Consider the following 21341-nt stretch of genomic DNA (forward strand, 5'->3'; position numbering starts at 1 on the left):
CTTAGACTTTTCTTGTTTTTGTTGAACTTACCGGTTTTCAGGAATACTGGTCAGGCATTTTGTAGATGTCCTCTCAGTTGGGATTTTTATGATGTGCTTCTCGTGATTAGACTGGTAAACTGTGATTATGGGTTTTGGGGAGGAAGAAGACTACATAGGGTAAAATGCCATTTTCATCATATCACATCAAGGGTATGTGTTATTAATAAGAGCTATCGCTGTTGGCCCAGCGCAGTGGCTCACACCTGTAATCCCAGGACTTTGGGAGGCCAAGGCAGGAGGATCATCTGAGGTCAAGAGTTTGAGACCAGCCTGGCCAACATGGTGAAACCCCGCCTCTACTAAAAATGTAAAAATTAGCTGGGTGTGGTGGCAGGCACCTCTCGTCCTAACTACTTGGGAGGCGGAGGCAGGATAATCACTTGAACCCAGGGTGGAGGGTGTGGAGGCGGAGGTTGAAGTGAGCCAAGACCGTGCCACTGCACTCCAGTCTGGGAAATAGAATGAGACTGTCTCAAAAAGAAAGAAAGAAAAAAAAGATTTATCACTGTTGATGTTGACCATGACCATCTGGCTGTGGTAGAGCTTTCTTCTCTTTCTGTCCTTTGCTCTTTGGAAGGAAGTCACACGGTGTCACCCACACTTAAAGAGTGAAGAGCTATGCTCCACCTCCTTGAAAGTAGAGGCTTGACATAAATTATTTCGGGGCCGGGCGTGGTGGCTCATGCCTGTAATCCCAGCACTTTGGGAGGCCGAGGTGGGCAGATCACTTGAGGCCAGGAGTTGGAGACCAGCCTGGCCAACATGGCAAAATTCCATCTCTACTAAAAATACAAACATCGTATGCCTATAATCCCAGCTACTTGGGAGACTGATGCAGAAAAATCACTTGAACCCAAGAGGCGGAGGTTGCAGTGAGCCAAGATTCCACTACTGCACTCCAGCCTGGGTGACAGTGAGACTCTGTCTCAAAAAAAAAAAAAATAATAATAAATAAAATAAAATAAAAAAATAAAAATGTAGAATTCTTCTGTATGGGGTATTGGTCTCTTCTCCCTTATGTATTTATTCAGTCATTTATCTCTATCAGCGTGGACTCTGGGATGGTTACTTTATACTGTGGATTGTAATCCAGTACTACTTATTTATTTTATTGCTCAAATAATTCCAGCTTTGGCAGTTGGGAGCTCTTTCTGTTGGCTCTTGTGTCCCCTTGACAGACTCCATCGTTGTGGGGTTTATTTGTTCGTTTGAGACAGCCTCGTTCTGCTGCCCAGGCTGGAGTGCAGTGGTGCAATCACAGCTTATTGCAGCCTTGACCTGCTGGGCTTAAGCAGTCCTCTCGCCTCAGCCTCCCCAGTAGCTGGAACCACAGGCATGCATCACCACAGTTGGCTTTTTTTTGTTCTTTTTATTTGTAGAGATGGAGTCTCTCTGTGTTGCCCAGGCTGGTTTTGAATTTCCCAGGCTCAAGTGATCCTATCACTTTGGCCTCCCATAGGGTTACAGGTGTGAACCACCATGCCAGGCCAGCCTATTTATTTATTGAGCACTTGCTTTTTTCTTTTCTTTTTTTTTTTTTTGAGACGGAGTCTTGCTCTGTCACCCAGGCTGGAGTGCAATGGCACAATCTCAGCTCACTGCAAGCTCCGCCTCCCAGGTTCACGCCATTCTCCTGCCTCGGCCTCTCGAGTAGCTGAGACTACAGGCGCCCGCCACCACGCCCGGCTAATTTTTTGTATTTGTAGTAGAGACGGAGTTTCACCGTGTTAGCCAGGATGGTCTTAATCGCCTGACGTTGTGATCCGCCAGCCTCGGCCCCCCAAAGTGCTGGGATTACAGGCTTGAGCCACCGAGCCCAGCCATTATTGAGCACTTTCTTGCCTTCTGGCACTGTAAGATGCTCCAGGCTGGTTTTGTATGTCTTTGCCTCAGCCCTAAAATCATCCATTTCTCTATGGATCCTGCTTTCTTTCTTTCTCTTTACTTTCTCTCTTTCTTTCTTGCTTGCTTGCTTGCTTTCTTTCCTTTTTTTTTTTTTTTTTTTTTTTGAGATGTAGTCTTGCTCTGTCGCGGAGGCTGGAGTGCAGTGGTATGATCTCAGCTCACTGGAACCTCCACATCCCAGGTTCAAGCAATTCCTCTGCCCCAGTCTCCCGAGTACCTGGGATTACAGGCGCGTGCCACCATGCCTGGCAAATTTTTTTGTATTTTTAGCACAGAAGGGGTTTCACCATGTTGGCTAGACTGGTCTCGAACTCCTGACCTCAGGCAATCCACCTGCCTCGGCTTCCCAGAGTGCTGGGATTACAGGTGTGAGCCACCGCACCCGGTGGATCCTGGTTTCTTTTATTGGAGAATAATATTAGAAGCCAAGATCTGGGCACTAAGTGTGCTCATTTTTTTTTTTTGTTGGTTTGTTTTTGAGATGGAGTTTCCCTCTGTTGCCCAGGCTGGAGTGCAGTGGCACACGATCTCGGCTCATTGCAACCTCTGCCTCCTGGTTTCAAATGATTCTCCTGCCTCAGCCTCCTGAGTAGCTGGGACTACAGGTGTGCACCACCACACCTGGCTAATTTTTGTATTTTTAGTAGAGATGGGGTTTCACTCTGTTGGCCAGGCTGGTCTCGAACTCCTGACCTTCTGATTCTCCTGCCTTGGCCTCCCAAAGTGCTGGGATTACAGGCATGAACCACTGCACCTGGCCAATTGTGCTCATTGCTACTGGAATGTCTTTGTTCTAGATTCTCTCTCTCTCTCTTTTTTTTTTTTGAGATGGAGTCTCACTCTGTCACCCAGGCTGGAGTGCAGTGGCACACTCTCAGCTCACTGCAACCCCTGCCTCCCAGGTTCAAGCAGTTCTCCTGCCCCAGCCTTCCAAGTAGCTGGGACTATAGGTGTGCACCACCATGCCTGGTTAATTTTTAAATTTTTAGTAGAGATGGGGTTTTGCCATGTTAGCCAGGCTGGTCTCGAACTCCTGACCTCAAGTGATCGGCCTGCCTCGGCCTCCTCCCAAAGTGTTGGGATTATAGGTGTGAGCCACCTTGCTTCTAGATTCTCTCAGTGGACAACAAAGAAGGATATATACACATACTGTGTAAACATTTTTACATGTGTCCATCTGTGTCTATATCAGCTAAACATGAGTTCATTCTCTAGTTCGACCTTTTCCCATTACCGCATGGATCATTCTAGCCTTCTTCCCTGGTTCTCTGTAACGTCCTAATCCAACAGTGAGAAGGCTGGCTTCTACTGTCCACTGTTCGTTTACTATTTTGTGGTACATTTTAACCTGATCTACAGTGTACAGTCTGATGAACTTTAACACACGTTCACGCTCGTGGGACCATGACCCAGATCAAGATAATTAAACATTTCCAGCATCCAGAGGGTTCCTCCGTCACTCTGATTTTGTTTATAGCCTTTGTCCTCACTTTGTATTTTCTTATTTGTTACTCTGCTAGAATGCCGGCCGCTGTATTTTTTTTTTTACATTAAAAAAAATATTTTTTGAGACAGAGTCTTGCTCTGTTGCCCAGGCTGGGGTGCAGTGGCTCGACCTTGGCTCGCTGCAACCTTCATTTCCCGGGTTCAAGTGATTCTCCTGCCTCAGCCTCCTGAGTAACTGGGGCATGCGCTACCACGCCCGGCTAATTTTTGTATTTTTAGTAGCGATGGGGTTTCACCATGTTGGCCAGACCGGTCTCAAACTCCTGATCTCAGGTGATCCACTCACCTCAGCCTCCCAAAGTGCTGGGATTACAGATGTGAGCCACCGTGCCCCTGGCCTTTGTGTTTTTTTTTTTTTCCCAAAATACATGCAATCTCATTGAGTTGCCCCAGCTGCAGTGCAGTGCTCTTGCCATCATAGTACACTATAGCCTCTAAATCCTGGGCTTGAGCGATTCTGCTGCCTCAGCCTCCCGAGTAGCTGGGACTGTAAGTGCGCACCATGGTTTCAAGTTCCCTCTTTAAGCACACCTGGACCACCTGGACCACCATGCCTTTGATTTGAGAGGCCGGTGCCATTGAGATTTAAAACACCTGTCTTCTGACTGGGTGACTTACGCCTGTAATCCCAGCACTTTGGGAGGCCAATGCGGGCGGATCATGAGGTCAGGAGTTTGAGACCAGCCTGGCTGATATGGTGAAACCCCATCTCCACAAAAAATAGAAAATTAGCCGGGCGTAGTGGTGGGCACCTGTAATCTCAGCCACTCAGGACGCTGAGGCAGGGGAATCGCTGGAAACCAGGAGGCAGAAGTTGCAGTGAGCTGAGATCATGCCACTGCACTCCAGCCTAGGTGACAGAGTGAGACTCCATCTCACAAAAAAAAACAACAAAAAACATCTGGCTTCTAGAGCCAGATTTCCTGGTTCTGTCTTGCCCCCTTTCTAGCTGAGTTATTACTTGTGGCTAAGTTTCCTTTTGTAAATGGAGATGATAAAGATAGAAAGTTAAGGCTAAGATGAACTTTTCTTACAGAGTACTCAGAATGGTTCCTGGGACAGGGTGGCCGCTCAAAAATGTTAGCTGGTTTGCATCAACTTAGAGACAATGAATTTTTATTGCTACGTCTGTCAGGTGGTGAGAATGACTGTGTTCTGCCGTTTCCCCCACTTGCAGCCTCTAGGAAGAAGGTCTGGAGGCAGATGAGGAAACCATGCCCGGGAAGACCCCCTGCTCAGAGGGGGCACAGTGAAGAATTGTGGGCCGGGCGCGGTGGCTCACGCCTGTAATCCCAGCACTTTGGGAGGCCGAGGCGGGCGGATCATGAGGTCAGGAGATCGAGACCATCTTGGCCAACATGGTGAAACCCCGTCTCTACTAAAAATACAAAAAATTAGCCGGGCGTGGTGATGGGCACCTGTAGTCCCAGCTACCCAGAAGGCTGAGGCAGGAGAATAACGTGAACCCAGGAGATGGAACTTGCAGTGAGCCGACATCGCACCACTGCACTCCAGCCTGGGTGACAGAGCGAGACTCTGTCTCAGAAAAAAAAAAAAAGGGAAAGAATTGTGTAGGGTTGCCCAGCAGGCAGGCTCGGGACCAGATAGGAATTAGCTTCTTTCCATCTAGTCCGGTGCTTTGCACTTCCCTGCAAGCTTCCTGTCCTGTTGGCCTCTGCAACATTTGAAGAAGCTGTTCTGCAGGTATTTGGAAGAATTTTCTCAGGTGCTTGGGAATTCTTGCTTTGGTAGGGAATCATTGAGGGGTCACCCTGTTTTGAGGGAGAACTTCCCCAAGGAATCCCTGGGGTGATTGTCATTATGTGAAACCGAGCTCTTCTGGCATTTGGTGGTGGTAGCTTCTGTTTCTGGCGCACCTTTGTGTGGAGCCACTTGGCTTAATATGCAAAGGCCTGGGGTTAAGATCGGGGTTGCTGAGGTTCCCAGAGCTGAAGTCTACATGGTGAAAATACGATTCTGTGAAGCTGACCGGGATGAAGCCTTATCTCTTGTTCAGTCCCAGTGATCTCAGCGTCCACAGTGGGATGATCTCCAGGCTCAGTGAACATGTTTTTTTTCCCTTCCAGCCTGCTTTTCTTGGGAAGTTGAGGGACTCTGTTCCCCCGTGACATAGCCCAGGTCAGGGTCCTTCGGTTCTGAGCAGGAAAGGGATGGACTGCAGGTGGTCTGTTGGTGTGAAGCTGCTCCCACGGCATTGGTGGGAAGGCTGGAGGTCCAGGCCGCTCTTGGGAGTAGAGCCAGCCCGGAGCCTCCTCAGGGACAATAGCGCAAAGTCCACGTGCACGTCTCTGCCCTCTGGCCAGGGAAAGGCTAATATCCTGGACCCCTGGACCCACCAACGCTGTCCCCACTGGGAAAGAGTTGGTTCCTCAAAAGGAGATAAGGTGACCCCTCTACCATCTTATGAACCTGGCAACGTGTTTTTCTTTACTTGCAGTTAGAAAACAGGCGCTGAGCCGTCCTCTCCTTGGGAAACTTAGAAACTGACAATAATTGGTGCGCAATTCCTCAGTCCTATTCCTACATCTAGTCCCTGTGACCTTTCAGTTTCTCTAACTGAATTTCAATTTTTACGCCCCTCTCCCCTTGACATGTACTCACTTATTAACTGAGTAATTCCCAAGCCAGTCATTGCCATTATGCCAGCCTTGGCATTTAGTAGAGCGTTTTAGCTCTCAGGAGACGAAGTTTTGAAGCTTTCAGGATGTCAGGTTGACATTTGTGTCCGAGGGTAATGATCCTGCTGAAAGATGCTCCTACATGAATGGGAAGTGCCATCTCGATGCCAGGTGTGTTTGTGTGGCTGATATTTTCTGAGTACTTCATGGCATGATTTGCTAATTACTTCATTTAATTCTCATACTAATTCCATGATGTGGGTGTGTCATTCCCATTTTACAGTTAAGGAAACTGAGGCTCAGATGAATTAAGGAAGTATCAAAGTAGGGATGGAACTAGGGTCAGGTTTTATCTTTATTAATTATATAGATGGGTTATTGCTGTGTTGCCCAGGCTGGTCTTGAACTCATGGGCTCGAGGGATCCACCTACCTCGGCCTTCCAAAATGCTAGGGTTACAAGCGTGAGCCACCACACCCTGCCCTTTGGTTTTTAAACCTTTTTTTTTTTTTTTTTTTTGATAAGAGTGTTTACGGTCCCTAGATTTTAAACCTTTTTTTTTTTGGTAAGAGTGTTTAAGGTCCCTAGATTTCAAACCTTTGTACTTAACCATGACCTGTATTCCAAGGGTTGCAAGTCAAATGCCTGAAGGGGCCCAACAGGTAGATCAGTGATTGTGGCTGGCATCTGGGGATGCAGGGGGAAGGGGAGCTTTGGTGAATGGGAGAGTGTGCCAAAGTGGGGAGGGTGCCTCCATCTGATTGCTGACCAGCAGGAATATCACCTGCTGTGGCTAGCTGGGATTTTCTTTTCCCCTGTAAAAACTGCCTGATTTAGAAATGTGGTGTATGTAGACTGGCTTCTCTAAAGATCATGCGTGAACCCAACAAAACACATTTCTGGGTCAGAAGAAGCCGAGGGCTGTCATTTTGCATTCCCTGTGCGACACTGGCCATGGCACAATTCATTGCAGAATTTGGCCTCACCATGTGTGAGTCAGAACAAGCGCCTTGAAGACCAGGGATTTGCAGCCTGAGAAATGATGTACTCTGCGGGTTGAATTCACGTCTCCATACAAAGGCTCCCCTGTTTGGGCTGCTTGCATCTTGATCCTGCCATGTGTGCGTTTTGTGGTAATGCTTGTGGTGTGTGGATGCCAGCCTGCCAAAGCTGAAACCATTTTTAAAAATGTCTGTGTAATGTCACCGGCACAAGGGAATGAAAGACTTGGAAACACGCACAGATGCAGCGGAAGGAAGCCCAAGATATTAAAATCTTGAACAGTATCATTCTTGCTGAGATTTGCCGGGGTATGGATGTGTTTTCAGAGACAGGATGCTAGAGAATATACAATTATAGCAATTTGCTAACCAGCCCCAGACCTTAATTAGCACAGGATCCTTGTTCTCACTGTTGTATGTAAATTAAGATTTTCACAAAGGGATTGTTTATGAGGACGGCTGTGAGATAGAGACCTTCTGTCATTTTTCAAGGAAACTCTTTCAGAAAATATAACCACAAACACTTTTAAATCACAGCGCGATGCAGAAGTGCTGAGAATTTTTCTTTCAAAAAATGAGCATCAGTATTTTTAACCGTATTTTGGCTCCTCTCTATCTCCGACAGCCCAAGAAGTGCCATCCATGTACTGTGCAGTGGAAAGAATTTATTTGTGAGTTAGATGACTACCAGATTGTTCCTCTCCTAACAAGGTCTAAAATATCCCAGAACTCTGAAGATGTCTGATTATGGTTTTGCAAATGAGAAATCATCTACCTTCTCTTGGCCAGCATCGTCTCTACTGTGCATCTGTTCAAGGAATCCTGTCGGCAGTGTCTGTGCAATTTAGCTTTGTGGTTCACTCATGCACACCTTGTGTTTGCCCCATTTTTGAAACATGACCCACGTTATATGTTTATGTGGCTATTATTATTCTAGAAGACTGTGATTTAAAATCGACTGTTTCAAGCTTAGTTTAAAAAGAACCATCTCTTCTTTTTCCTCTCTAAATGCCTGTAGAGTAAGAGTATCAGGGCTGAGGCCTTTTAGAGATCTGGGTACTTTTTATTGCCTGAGAGTTTAAAATAGTCATTCCTTCATTGTTCTCCATTGGTAATGGATCCTTTACCAATGACTTGAGGTTATCAGTTTGGAAAGACCAGGTGTCATGGCGGTGGGGCGGGTGAGTGGAATGATAATAAGCCCCCTTCAGCTTCCTGTGACTTCCCTCACCTATCCTGGGCTTTCCTGGGAACCTAAAGATCCAGCACTTTACAGACTTAAAAAAAAAAAACCAAAACCTTTATTGACATATAATTCACATACCATACAATTCTCCTTTATTTTTGTTTGTTTGTTTGAGACAGGGTCTCTCTCTGTCGCCCAAGCTGGAGTGCAGTGGGGTGATCTCGGCTCACTGCAGCTTTGATTTCCCGGGCTTAAGCGATTCTCCCACTGCAGTCTCCCGAGTAGCTGGGACTACAGGCGTGTACTACCACCCCTGGGTAATTTTTATGTTTTTTTGTAGAGATGAGGTTTCACCATGTTGCCCACGCTGGTCTTGAACTCCTGGGCTCAAGCGATCCTCCTGTCTTGGCCTCCCAAAGTGCTGGGATTACCATTGTGAGCCACCACCCCTGGCCTAGTTATCCATTTAAAGTGAATAGTTTTATGGTTTTTAATATATTTTCACGGAGGCTGGGTGTGGTGGCTGACGCCTGTAATCCCAGCACTTTTGGAGGCCGAGGCGGGTGGATCACCTGAGGTCAGGACTTCGGATCAGCCTGGCCGACATCATGAAACCCTGTCTCTACTAAAAATACAAAAAATTAGCTGGGTGTGGTGGCGCGCCTGTAATCCCAGCTACTCAGGAGGCTGAGGCGGGAGAATTGCTTGAACGCGAACGCAGGAGGTGGAGGTTGCAGTGAGCCAAGATTGCGCCACGGCACTCCAGCCTGGATGACAGAGCAAGACTCTGTCTAAAATATATATATATGTATTTTTTTTTTTGGTTGTTTTTTTCACAGAGTTGTGCAGCCAACATCACAATCAGTTGTAGATTTTCATCACCCCCAGTAAGAAACTTCATACTCATTAGCAGTCACTTCCCATTTCCCGCTTACCCCAGTGCCTGGCAAGTACCAGTCTACTTTCTGTGCCTGTGGATTTGCTTATGCTAGACATTTCATATAAATGGAATCATACAGTATGTGACCTTTTGGTCTGAGTTCTTTCACTTTGAATAATGTTGTCAAGGCTCATCCACATTCTTGTAGCATAGATCATCAGTACAGACTGTCCCTGACTTACAATGGTGCGGAAGTGATACTTTCAGTACAAACAGTACTTGGCATTTTGGATTTTTGATCTTTTTTTTTTTTTTTTTTTTTTTGAGATGGAGTCTCGCTCTGTCGCCCAGGCTGGAGTGCAGTGGCCAGATCTCAGCTCACTGCAAGCTCCGCCTCCCGGGTTCCCGCCATTCTCCTGCCTCAGCCTCCCGAGTAGCTGGGACTACAGGCGCCCGCCACCTCGCCCGGCTAGTTTTTTGTATTTTTTAGTACAGACGGGGTTTCACCGTGTTCGCCAGGATGGTCTCGATCTCCTGACCTCGTGATCCGCCCGTCTCGGCCTCCCAAAGTGCTGGGATTACAGGCTTGAGCCACCGCGCCCGGCCTGATCTTTTCTCTGGCTAGCATCAGTATGAGACTCTCTTGGGGTGCCAGGCACCTCCCAGTCAGCCACATGATCACAAGGATAAACAAACAATCTATACGACTATTCTGTTTTCACTTTCATTATGGTATTCCATAAATTACATGAGAGAGTCAATACTATTATAGAGTAGGCTTTGCATTAGATGATTTTGCCCAACTCTTAACTGTTCTGAGCACATTTAAAGTAGGCTAGGCTAAGCTATGGTGTTCCCTAGGTTAGGTATATTAGATGCCTATTTATTTATTTATTCATTCCTCCCTCCCTCCTTCCCATCCTTAATTTCCTTTTTTTTTCTCTTTTTTTTTTGAGATGGGGGTCCCACTTTTACACCCACACTGGAGTGCAGTGGTGCAATCTCAGCTCACTGCACCCCTCTGCCTCCTGGTTCAAGCGATTCTCCTGCCTCAGCCTCCCGAGTAGCTGGGACTACAGGTGAGCACCATCACGCCCAGCTAATTTTTGTATTTTTCTTTTTGTATTTTTATTTTTCTTTTTTTCTTTTTTTTGAAACGCAGTCTCACTCTGTCACCAGGCTGGAGTGCAGTGGCACTATCTCGGGTCACTGCGACCTTTGCCTCCCAGGTTCAAGTGATTCTCAGTCTCCCGAGGAGCTGGGACTACAGGCACGTGCCACCATGCCCAGCTAATTTTTATATTTTTTTAGTAGAGACGAGGTTTCACCATGTTGGCCAGGATGGTCTCAATCTCTTGATGTGATCCACCCGCCTCGGCCTCCCAAAGTGTTGGGGTTACTGGCATAAGCCACCGTGCCCTGCTGTGTATTTTTAATAGAGACGGAGTTTCACCATGTTGGCCAGGCTGGTCTCAAACTCCTGACCTCAAGTGATCTGCCTCCCTCAGCCTCCCAAAGTGCTGCCCGCCTTACTTTCTGATGGGATCTCACAATGTTGCCCAGGCTGGAGTGCAATGGTGGGCTCAAGGGATCCTCTGGTGTAGCTGGGACTACAGGAGTGTACCACACTATGTCTGACTTAAATGCATTTGTCTTTTTTATCTCTCTCTCTCTCTCATATATATATAAAATACATGTTTTGTAGACACAGAGGTCTCACTGTGTTGCCCAGGCTGGTCTGGAACTCTTGGGCTCAAGTGATCCTCTGGCCTTAGCCTCCTGAAGTGTTCGGATTACAGGCATGAGCCACTGTGCGTGGCCTCGTTTTTGACTTCCGGTGCTTTGATTTTATGGGTTTATCATCTGTAACTCCATCATGAGTTGAGGAGCGTCTGTAGTTCATTTCCTTTTATGACTGAATAATGCTGCATTGGACGGATATGCTATACTTTGTTTATCTATGTATGTGTTGATGGATGTTTGAGTTGTGTCCACTTTCTGGCTAGTAGGGATAATGCTGCAGAGAGTGTTTGTGTCTGAGTTTTTGTGCAGACACCACACACTTTCATTTCTCTTGGGTATAGATTTAGGAGTGAAATTGTGGGGTCATAGGGTAACTCTTAACCTTTTGAAGAATATACACATTTAAATTTTTTGTGTTGTCTTTATTTGTTTTTTTTTTTTTTTGAGATGGGAGCTTACTCTATTGCCCAGACTGGAGTGACTGGAGTGCAGTGGCATGATCCCAGCTCACTGCAGCCATGAACTCCTGGGCTCAAGTATCCTCCCATCTCAGCCTCTTGAGTAGCTGGGACCACCTGTACATGCCACCATGTCTGACTAATTCTTTAATTTTTTGTAGCGACAGAGTCTTGCTATGTCACCCAGGCTGGTCTCCAATTCATGGGCTCAAGTGATCCTCCTGCCTTGGCCTGCCAGCGTACTGGGATTATAGGTGTGAGCCACCATGCTTGGACTCACAGACTTTTAAAGGCACTTGTCTCCCCTCTCTGCCGTCTTGACTCCCACATCTTTCCTACTATGGCAACTGCCGTATTTCTGTACTCTTTCTTCAAAACCAAACTTTTTTTTTTTGAGATGGAGTCTCACTCTGTTGCCCAGGCTGGAGTGCAGTGGTGCAATCTCAGTTCACTGCAACCTCTGCCTCCCGGGTTCAAGCGATTCTCCTGCCTCAGCCTCCTGAGTAGCTGGGATTAATAGATGCGCGTCACCATGCCCGGCTAGTTTTTGTATTTTTAATAGAGACGGGGTTTCACCATGTTGATCAGGCTGGTCTTGAACTCCTGACCTCGTGATCTGCCTGCCTCAGCCTCCCAAAGTGCTGGGATTATAGGGGTGAGCCACTGTGTCCAGCAAGCCAAACTTCTTAGAAGCGTCTGTATTTATGTCTTTGTTCTGCCGGCTCCAATGTGGCTTCCACCCTGACCTTCCACATTCACATCCCCACTGTTCCTGGAGACTCTGTGTTGCCTTTTCCAGGGGAGGTTTTCCATCCTCATCTGCCGCACTGTCTCTGCAGTACTGGAGATGCTGATTATTCTTGTGGACACTCTCTTCCTTTGCCTTCTTTGCCACCACAGTTCTGATTTTCCTTCTATTTCCCTGGCACCTTCTCCTCCTCTCTCCGGCCATTAAATGCTGGAGTCGCTGAAAGCTTGGCACTGTCCTTGTCTCCCCTAGCATATTCCTTCTCTGGGTGATCTTGCCCACATCTGGAGTTTTATGACTCAGACATTTATGTTTCCAACCTAGATTGCTTCTGAGTCATGGTGCAGAGGGCCAGCTGCCTACCTGACCGCCTTGCCTGTTCATGGGCGTCTCTAACTCAAGATGTCCACGAGAGATTTCACATCTTCACCCCCAGAGATACGGACTCATTCCCCATTTTTCTGTTCTTTGCCCTTTTGTGTCATTTTCTAAGAATATCTTATCCTCAATGTCACTCCACTTCAACCAACCTATGACCATTGAACTACAGGGGCCTTGTAGTTGTTCTCAGTATCTCCATCTGTCCCACCCTCCCAGTCTTTTGAAAATAACGTCTTCCTGGCTATCCCTTCCTACTTTAAACTCTTAAGTGTTTTCTCCTTGGCTTTTAGATTCACAATCCCAAAACCCTCCTATGCTGGCCTCTGCCCATCTTGCTAGTCTGCGTTCTCTCCGTGTTCCATTCTCTCGGTGTTCCCCTTCTCTCTTCTCCAACCACACTGTGCAGATCCATCAGAGAGTCATTTATGGCCTCAGGGCCTTTGCTCATACTTTGAAGGTCCCCTCCTTGCCTTCCTCTCCTTACTCCCCATCAGTTCTAAGGCTCAAAATGAGGATGAGTTCTGCCTTTCGTTTTTGTTCATCCTGTTTTACTACCACCTTGCCTGCTGCTGGTGAGCGTATAATAAATATTTTTTTAAATGAACAAATGACTTGGCTGTGTCTATCAGATGGGTAGAACTTCTGTCCTAGAGACTGAAGTAAAAGCAGCCTTTCGGCTAGAGAGGATGGCTTTGTTTTCAGCATTAATCCAGTGCCTGGAAATAATTACCCAGCTCAAGTGTCTGTTCTCTGCAAAGCCACTGGTGGCCTTTCTATTCCCTCTAGGGATATAGTACTCTTTGAAATGGCCTCTTCCCCCGGTTTCTTTCCTTTCTGAAATATTAGTATAACTTCTAATGGGCGCCTTCTAAAACACAAGTCAGATTGTGCCACTCTCCTTTACATTTGCAGTGGCTCCTTAAGAACACAGCCTTAGGGGCATGGTGTCTCACGCCTGTAATCCCAGCACTTTGGGAGGCCGAGGCAGGAGGATAGCTTAAGCCCAGGAGTTCGAGACCAACCTGGGCAAAGTGGCAAGACCCTGTTCCTAAAAAAAAAAAAAAAAAAAAAAAAAGCCAGGCACGGTGGCTTGTCTCTGCAGACCCAGCTCCTTGGGAGGCTGAGATGGGAGGATAGCTTGAGCCCAGAAGGTGGAGGCTGCAGTGAGCTATGATCTTGCCACTGCACTGCAGGGGCCCTGCAGCATCTGTCTCTCCTGGACAGCCTGCCCGGCCCTGTGAGAGTCCTGTGATGTGCACCTTGCTGAGACACACTTGGCACTGCCTTCCAGACTGACCTTCATGAGGACCATCCTCACTGTGTCCATGGACAGCCAGGCCCTCTCTTGGCCTGAACCCTTTATTTACAGTCTCCCACAGAGAAGTTCTTTTAGGTTACAAAGTCAAAAATCACTCTTCAAAGTACCTTGAATTGCCCGTGAAAGTATTCAGCTTTGATCAGAAATTTGTATGCATACTAAAGGGTTAACAACTGCCAAGCTAGACTAAAGGAGGAATGAAAGGCAAATCCATAGTCACATTTCTGTGCATCAGGTGCCTTGAATTCAGCTGCTCAGTCCCTAGAGGCAAATTGGGATGAGTGGATGATTCCGCAGTGTCCTGCTCGCCTGCCAGGCGTGCTTCTTTGTCTTAATATTAAGCTTCTGCAGCTGTGCCAGCCAACACAGTAGCCACTAGCTGTACGTGGCTCTTTAAATTTACGTTAACAAGCCAGCCACGGTGGCTCGTACCTGTAAACCCCAGCACTTTGGGAGGGCAAGGCGGGTGGATCACCTGAGGTCAGAGTTTGAGACCAGCCTGACCAACATGGAGAAACCCTGTCTCTACTAAAAATACAAAATTAGTTAGGCATGGTGGTGCATGCCTGTAATCCCAGCTACTCAGGAGGATGAGGCTGGAGAATCGCTTGAACTCGGGAGGAGGAGGTTTTGGTGAGCCGAGATCATGCCATTGCACTCCAGCCTGGGCATAAGAGTGAAACTCCGTCTCCAAAAAAAAAAAAAAAAAAATTACATTAACAAAATACAGTTCATTCCTCAGCTGCCCTGGCCACGTGTCAAGTGCCTGACAGCCACAGGTGGTTAGAGGCTGCTGTTATTAGACAGCACTGATAGAGAACAGATCGAGAACATTGCCATCATTTGAGCAAGCTTGATTGGATCACACTGTTCCATAGCCTTAGTAGATTAATGGATTTGTTGTGCGTGCTGTGCTGAATGCTGCAGGTGAAGCTACGTCGCCAGGGGACACAGCACTGAACATGTTCCACGTATGATTATTGAGTTTAAGTTTTGCTTGGTCATTACCTCCTGAGCTTGCGTATTCTTTGAAAAGTTTTGCAGAGAACGCAGTCCTCTTTCTATCTTCGCAAGTTAGTGTTTTTTATCCAGGCCCTGCTGAACTCCCTTTTTGCCAGGCCCCCTTGGCACCTATACCTGACTGGGGTAAAGTTCCACAGGATGTGTCAGGGAGCTGGGCAGTCCTCCCTCCACCCTTCAACATGCTTTACTGTAATTCTTCATTTACCTGTGTGTCTCTTCTAGACTGATAGACCAAATAACTCTCACCTCTTTAGACTAACAAGGGACTGGCATTTCATGGTAGTGCCCATTAAATGCTTTGTGAAAGAAGGATCTCTTCCAGTAACTGGAAACAAACTTGTCTAGGCGCGGTGGCTCACACCTGGAATCCCAGCACTTTGGGAGGCCGAGGTGGGTGCGTTACCTGAGGTCAGGAGTTCAAGACCAGCCTGGCCAACATGGTGAAAATACAAAAATTAGCTGGGTGTGGTGGCACGCGCCTGTAATCCCAGCTACTTGGGAGGCTGAGGCAGGAGAATCGCTTGCACCTGGGAGACAGAGATCCCAGAGAACCTGGGAGACATTGAGCTGAGATCATGCCACTGCACTCCAGCTTGGGCAACAGAGTGAGACTCTGTCTCAAAAAAAAGAAACGAATTAACTTTTTGCGGGGTGGCAGGGGGTGGGTGGGGGTTAAGGTTTATTGGATTTTCCTTTCAAATGATAAAAATCAGTGTATCTCCTTGACAACAAGCCAAAGTGTACAAAGAAAAAGCTAAAAGTCTTCTCCTGCCCAGGTAACCAGTGATAACAGTTTGATATGTTTTTGTCTATACTACCCTCCCCATGCTTATAAAAATGTCAAAAAACTTATGCAATACCTGTATAACAGGGTTGAACTTTCTAGAACCTGGCCATCCTAGCAAAACATCCCTTGTCTCTGACCCCTCTCTTTACCTTATTATTTTTTTCTGCTTCCCCTGTCCTGTTAGACCCTTCAAGGGCCTTTCAAGGTTAGATTTACTGATCTGGGGTAGGCATGGTAGCTCACGCCTGTAGTCGCAGCATTTTGGGAGGCCAAGGCAGGAGAATCACTTGAGCCCAGGAGTTCAAGACCAGCCTGGGCAACATAGTGAGACCCCATCTCTAAAATAAAAAAAAAAATTGCTGAGCTTGGTGGCACCCACTTGTAGCCTCAGCTACGTGGGAGGCTGAGGCTGGAGCATCACTTGAGCCCAGGAGGTCAAGGGTACAGTGAGCCGTGATTGCATCACTGCACTCCAGCCTGGGCGACAGAGCAAGACCTTGTTTCCGGAAAAACAAACAAAAAATCAATAAGTTATATATTTAATTATCTGAAAGTTAAGAATAATGGAGACCTTGGCAAACAGGGATTCTAAAGTTCTACCCAAAGTGGGCAGGCAGGAGGATTGTTCCATGTGGAAACAGGGGGTCCTATGTGGAGGGATCTTGTGATTTTTCTTTTCTTTCTTTTTTGAGTCTTACTCTGCTACCCAGGCTGGAGTGCAGTGGCACAATCTCTGCTCAATGCAACCTCTGCCTCCTGGATTCTAGCAATTCTCCTGCCTCAGCCGCCCGAGTAGCTGGGACTACAGCTGTGTGCTACCACACCTGGCTAATATTTTTGTATTTTTAGTAGAGACAGGGTTTCCCCATGCTGACCAGGCTGGTCTCAAACCCCTGACTTCAAATGATCTGCCTGCCTTGGGCCTCCCAAAGTACTGGGATTACAGGTATGAGCCACCGTGCCCGGCTTATTTTTTCTGTAACCCCTTGTTTCATCTGTGAATGACCTTATTCTAAAAGAGAAGCTAGAGCTTCTCTTTAAAGGCAGTGGCTTACGTCTGTAATCCCAGCATTTTGGGAGGCTGAGGCGGGTGGTCAGGAGTTCGAGACCAGCCTGGCCAACATGGTGAAACCCCATCTGTACTAAAAATACAAAATTAGCCAGGCGTGGTGGTACACGCCTGTAATTCCAGCTACTAGGGAGACTGACTGGTTTCCTGGCCACTGATTGCTTCTTTTCCAGATCACTGGTTCATTGCATCAGCTGTAAGTAGTGCTGTCTTCTAATAAGGCTGACCTGGGTTTGTGCCCTACCTCCTTAATGACCCTCCCATAACTCCCCATCCTCAGACTTCAAGTTTGGGTACGGTCATTTCAAACCAGGTTGCTGTTTCTTGACTTGGGACCAGATACAGTAGCAGTTGGTAAGAGCCGAGGGACTGTATTGTAAGACAAATATGTATCCTTGAAAATCTAGACCCATCTTATGCCTGGTGAGATGCTGACACTCCAAGAAGCCCGAGGGAACTAGATGGAGACAGGAAGGAGCAGATTGAATTTCTCTTGACTCATGTCCATGGGATGCAGGGAAGATGAACTTGAAAAATAATTTTTTGCTTTTCCCAGTCGAGGCTGAGCCTGTCTGCACATAGATTAGTACCTGTATCTGATCCTTGCTTCTCGGAGCAGGGGCAGGCTTGGAGAACCCAGAGGGAGACTGAGGATCTGTGGAGGTTTTGGAAAAAGAGATCCTCAGACTCAGACGTATAAGAAAAAAGGCCCAGAACCAAGACTGAAGATTTGGTTAAATGGCCATCTCAGTGGTGGGTCTCCTAGAAGGGAATATGTTTTCCCTGGAGAAAGTCATGCCTCTTTTATTTTTATTTTTTGAACTGTTAAATAATTCTGAAACAATAGCCTTCCTCAAGAGTAACTGGGAGGCTGGGCATGGGGGCTCATGCCTGTAATCCCAGCTGTTTGGGAGGCCAAGGCAGGCGGATCACCTGAGGTGCGGAGTTCGAGACCAGCCTGGGCAACGTGGCGAAACCCCATCTCTACTGAAAAATACAAAAAATTAGCCGGGCATGGTAGCGGGCACCTGTAATCCCAGCTACTCAAGAGGCTGAGGCAGGAGAATCGCTTGAACTTGGGAGGCAGAGGTTTCAGTGAGCCGAGACTGCGCCATTACACTCTAGCCTGGGCCACATGCAAGACTTCGTCTCAAATAAATAAATAAATAAATAAATAAATAAATAAAATAAAATACAATTAGCTGGGTGTGGTGGCATGTGCCTGTAATCCCAGTTACTCAGGAGGCTGAGGCAGGAGAATTGCTTGAACCAGGAGGTGGAGATTGTGCCATTGCACTCCAGCCTGAGCAACAAGAACGAAACTCCGTCTCAGAAAAAAAGCAAAACATAATGAAAAAAGAATTATTGGGAGAACGAGGAAACTGGTTGTCTTAGAAAACCTCCTGAGATATCCCCCTTTGATTTTTTCAGTAATTGCATTTAGCTGAATGGCCCCATCCCATTCAAGTTATACATATTTACTTGCTCCCCTACTTTTCGGGGAAATGGGTTCTTTAGGCAAGAGAATGACTGAGTACCTGTTGAAAGGGGAATGTCCTGTTCTGGGGTCCCTTTCAGAGGCTGACATGACCAGGCTCCCATTTGTGTAATCTCCCCTGTTGACTTTGCCACCCTGCTGCCTTCCTGATTTGCTGGAAGAAATTCTGAGACTGGGGAAGAAAAACTGGAATTTGCTGTGAGTCAGGTTGACTGGCCCACCTTAGGGCTTTGTTAACCCTGTACAGTCACTCAGTTAGTCGGTCCAATATGTACTTTGGGGCACTTCTGAGCCAGGCCATGGGCCTGGCGCTGGGATACAGCAAAGAAGGATGGATAAGCTGAGATTGAGTTTGTCAAGCTGAGACTGGGTTCACACTCTGGAGGAGAGACACAACAGAGCAGTGAACCAGCAAAAGAGGAAAATAATTTTTGATAATTTTCAGCTATGGGCCAGGTGTGGTGGTGGCTCATGCTTTAATCCCAGTACTTTGGGAGGCCGAGGTCGGTGAATCACCTGAGGTCAGGAGTTTGAGACCAGCCTGGCAAACACGGTAAAACCCCATCTCTACCAAAAATACAAAAATTAGCTGGGTGTGGTGGCGCACGCCTGTAGTCCTAGCTACTCGAGACGCTGAGGCAGGAGAATGGCTTGAACCCGGGAGGCAGAGGTTGCAGTGAGCCGAGAACGCACCATTGTACTCCAGCCTGGGCAACAGAGCGAGACTCCTTCTCAAAAAAAAAAAAAAAAAAAAGGTAATTTTCAGCTATGTATGAGTGTAATAAAGGGAAAAAAAACAACTTCAGGATTATATAATAAGGAGCCTGGAGGCTGGAGGCTGGGGTGGTCAGAGAAGGCCTCTCTAGGGCAGTGAGCCAAAAGATGAAGTGGCAACTATGGAGAAGACTGGGCACAGAACATTATAGATGAAGGGACCAGCCACATGCGAAGGAGCTTGGCTTGTCTGAGGAGAGGAAAGGAGGCCACTGGGGTTGGAGCTGAGTGAATGAAGGAGAGAAGGTGGGCAGCACCAGGTCACCAGGGGCACTGTAGGTCTTCATAAGACATTAGGTGCCTACAGTAAGCTCCTTGTAGGGTTTTAAGCAGGGAGTGCACTGTCTTACTTAGGTTTTATTTATTTTTGTATTTTTTGAGACAGAGTTTTGCTCTTGTTGCCCAGGCTGGAGTGCAGTGGCTCAATTTTGGCTCACTGCAGCCTCCGCCTTCCAGGTTCAAGCGATTCTCCTGCCTCAGCCTCCTGAGTAGCTGGGATTACAGGCACCCACCACCATGCCTGGCTAATTTTTTGTATTTTTTAGTAGAGACGGGGGTTTCGCCATGTTGGCCTGTCTGGTCTCGAACTCCTGACTTCAGGTGATCCGCCTGTCTTGGCCTCCCAAAGTGCTGGGATTACAGACGTGAGACACTGCGCCTGGTCAAGGTTTGGCATTCTTTTTTTTTTTTTTTTGAGATGGAGTCTTGCTCTGGCGCCCAGGTTGGAGTCCAATGGCTCCATCTCGGCTCATGGCAACCTCCGCCTCCTGGGTTCAAGTGATTCTCCTGCCTCAGCCTCCAGAGTAGCTGGGATTACAGGCGTCCACCACCACGCCCAGCTAATTTTTGTATTTTTAATAGAGACGGGGTTTCACCATGTTGGCCAGGATGGTCTCGATCTCTTGACTTCGTGATCCACCAGCCTCAGTCCCCCAAAGTGTCGGGATTACAGGTGTGAGCCACCATGCCTGGCCAGGTTTGGCATTCTTTTTTTTTTTTTTTTTTTTTGAGACGAGTCTTGCTGTGCCCCAGGCTGGAGTGCAGTGGCGCGCGATCTCGGCTCACTGCAAGCTCCGCCCCGCCGGTTTCACGCCATTCTCCTGCCTCAGCCTCCCAAGTAGCTGGGACTACAGGCGCCCGCCACCTCACCCGGCTAATTTTCTTGTATTTTTTTTAGTAGAGACGGGGTTTCACCGGGTTAGCCAGGATGGTCTCGATCTCCTGACCTCGTGATCCGCCCATCTCGGCCTCCCAAAGTGCTGGGATTACAGGCTTGAGCCACCGCGCCCGAGGTTTGGCATTCTTAATAACACTTGTCAGATGACTAGGAATCTGAGGCTCAGAGAAGTGAAGTAACCTGTTGAAAGACACACAGCCATGTGAGTCCAGACCAGCTCTCTCCCTGGCTTGATGAGCCTCATTTGAGTGGAGAGGGGAGTGCAGTTGGAGGAGCCCTGGGGGAAGGTCAGTGGGGGTGGGGTGGGGATGGGATTGTGGGCCACCTGGAGAATTCTGCTTTGATTTTTAAGGAAGTTCTAAGCCCTGGAGGGATTTTGAGCCTGGCTTCCTTGAATTCCTGACAGCCGGAGGGGGTTTATTGTAAATGTTTGTGTTTCTTATCTGCGAACCCTTTTTAAAAACAGGCTTGGAAGAGGTAGTCTGAAGGTACAGAAAGATTTGGGGGCCAGGTGCAATGGCTCATGCCTGTAATGCTAGCACTTTGAGAGGCTGAGGTGGAAGGATCACTGGAGCCCAGAAGTTTGAGACTAGGAGATCCCATCTCTACGGAAAAAAAAAAAAAAAAAAAAAAAAAAGAAAAAGAAAAACAAATAGCTGGGTGTGGTATTGCATACCTGTGGTCTTAGCTACTTGGAGGCTGAGTTGGGAGGATCACTGGAATCTGGGAGGTCGAGGCTGCAGTGAGCCATGATTGTGCCACTGTACTCCAGCCTGGCTGACAGATTGAGACCCTGCCTCCCCCCCCCCAAAAAGAAAAATTGGGGGAAATGAGTTTGAAATTTCTTGGTTATTGCCTTTTTCTGTGCCCTAGCCTCTCCTTTCCCCCAGGAGAATAATGGTAATAAAGTATGGTGCTTTGATGTGCCAGATGCCTTTCACTTTGTATGCATTATCTCATTTAATCCTCACAATCCTTTTGGGAAGAGCCTAATAGTTCCAACTGAATGACTGAGTCACAGAGAGGCTAAGAAACTTGCCCAAAGTCACACAGCTGGCAGGTGCCAGCACTTGGATTCAGACCTAGTAGTCTGTCTCCAGAGCCCACACACTGAACGACAATGCTGTGTTGAAATTGGCCAATGCCAAGCATGCCCTTTATGATGGAGAATTACCAGGTGGCACTTACAAGCCTAGGAGAGACAGT

General features: G+C 47.4%; 1 protein-coding gene across 16 annotated transcripts in view; it reads left to right on the plus strand.

Annotated features, from left to right (window-relative positions):
- Positions 1 to 21341, plus strand: part of LOC105496495 (zinc finger MYND-type containing 8) — a 149032-nt gene that overhangs the window by 12368 nt on the left and 115323 nt on the right. The window lies entirely within an intron of this gene.

The sequence above is a fragment of the Macaca nemestrina genome, chromosome 15 (assembly GCF_043159975.1).
Source record: "Macaca nemestrina isolate mMacNem1 chromosome 15, mMacNem.hap1, whole genome shotgun sequence".
NCBI classification, from domain to species: domain Eukaryota; kingdom Metazoa; phylum Chordata; class Mammalia; order Primates; family Cercopithecidae; genus Macaca; species Macaca nemestrina.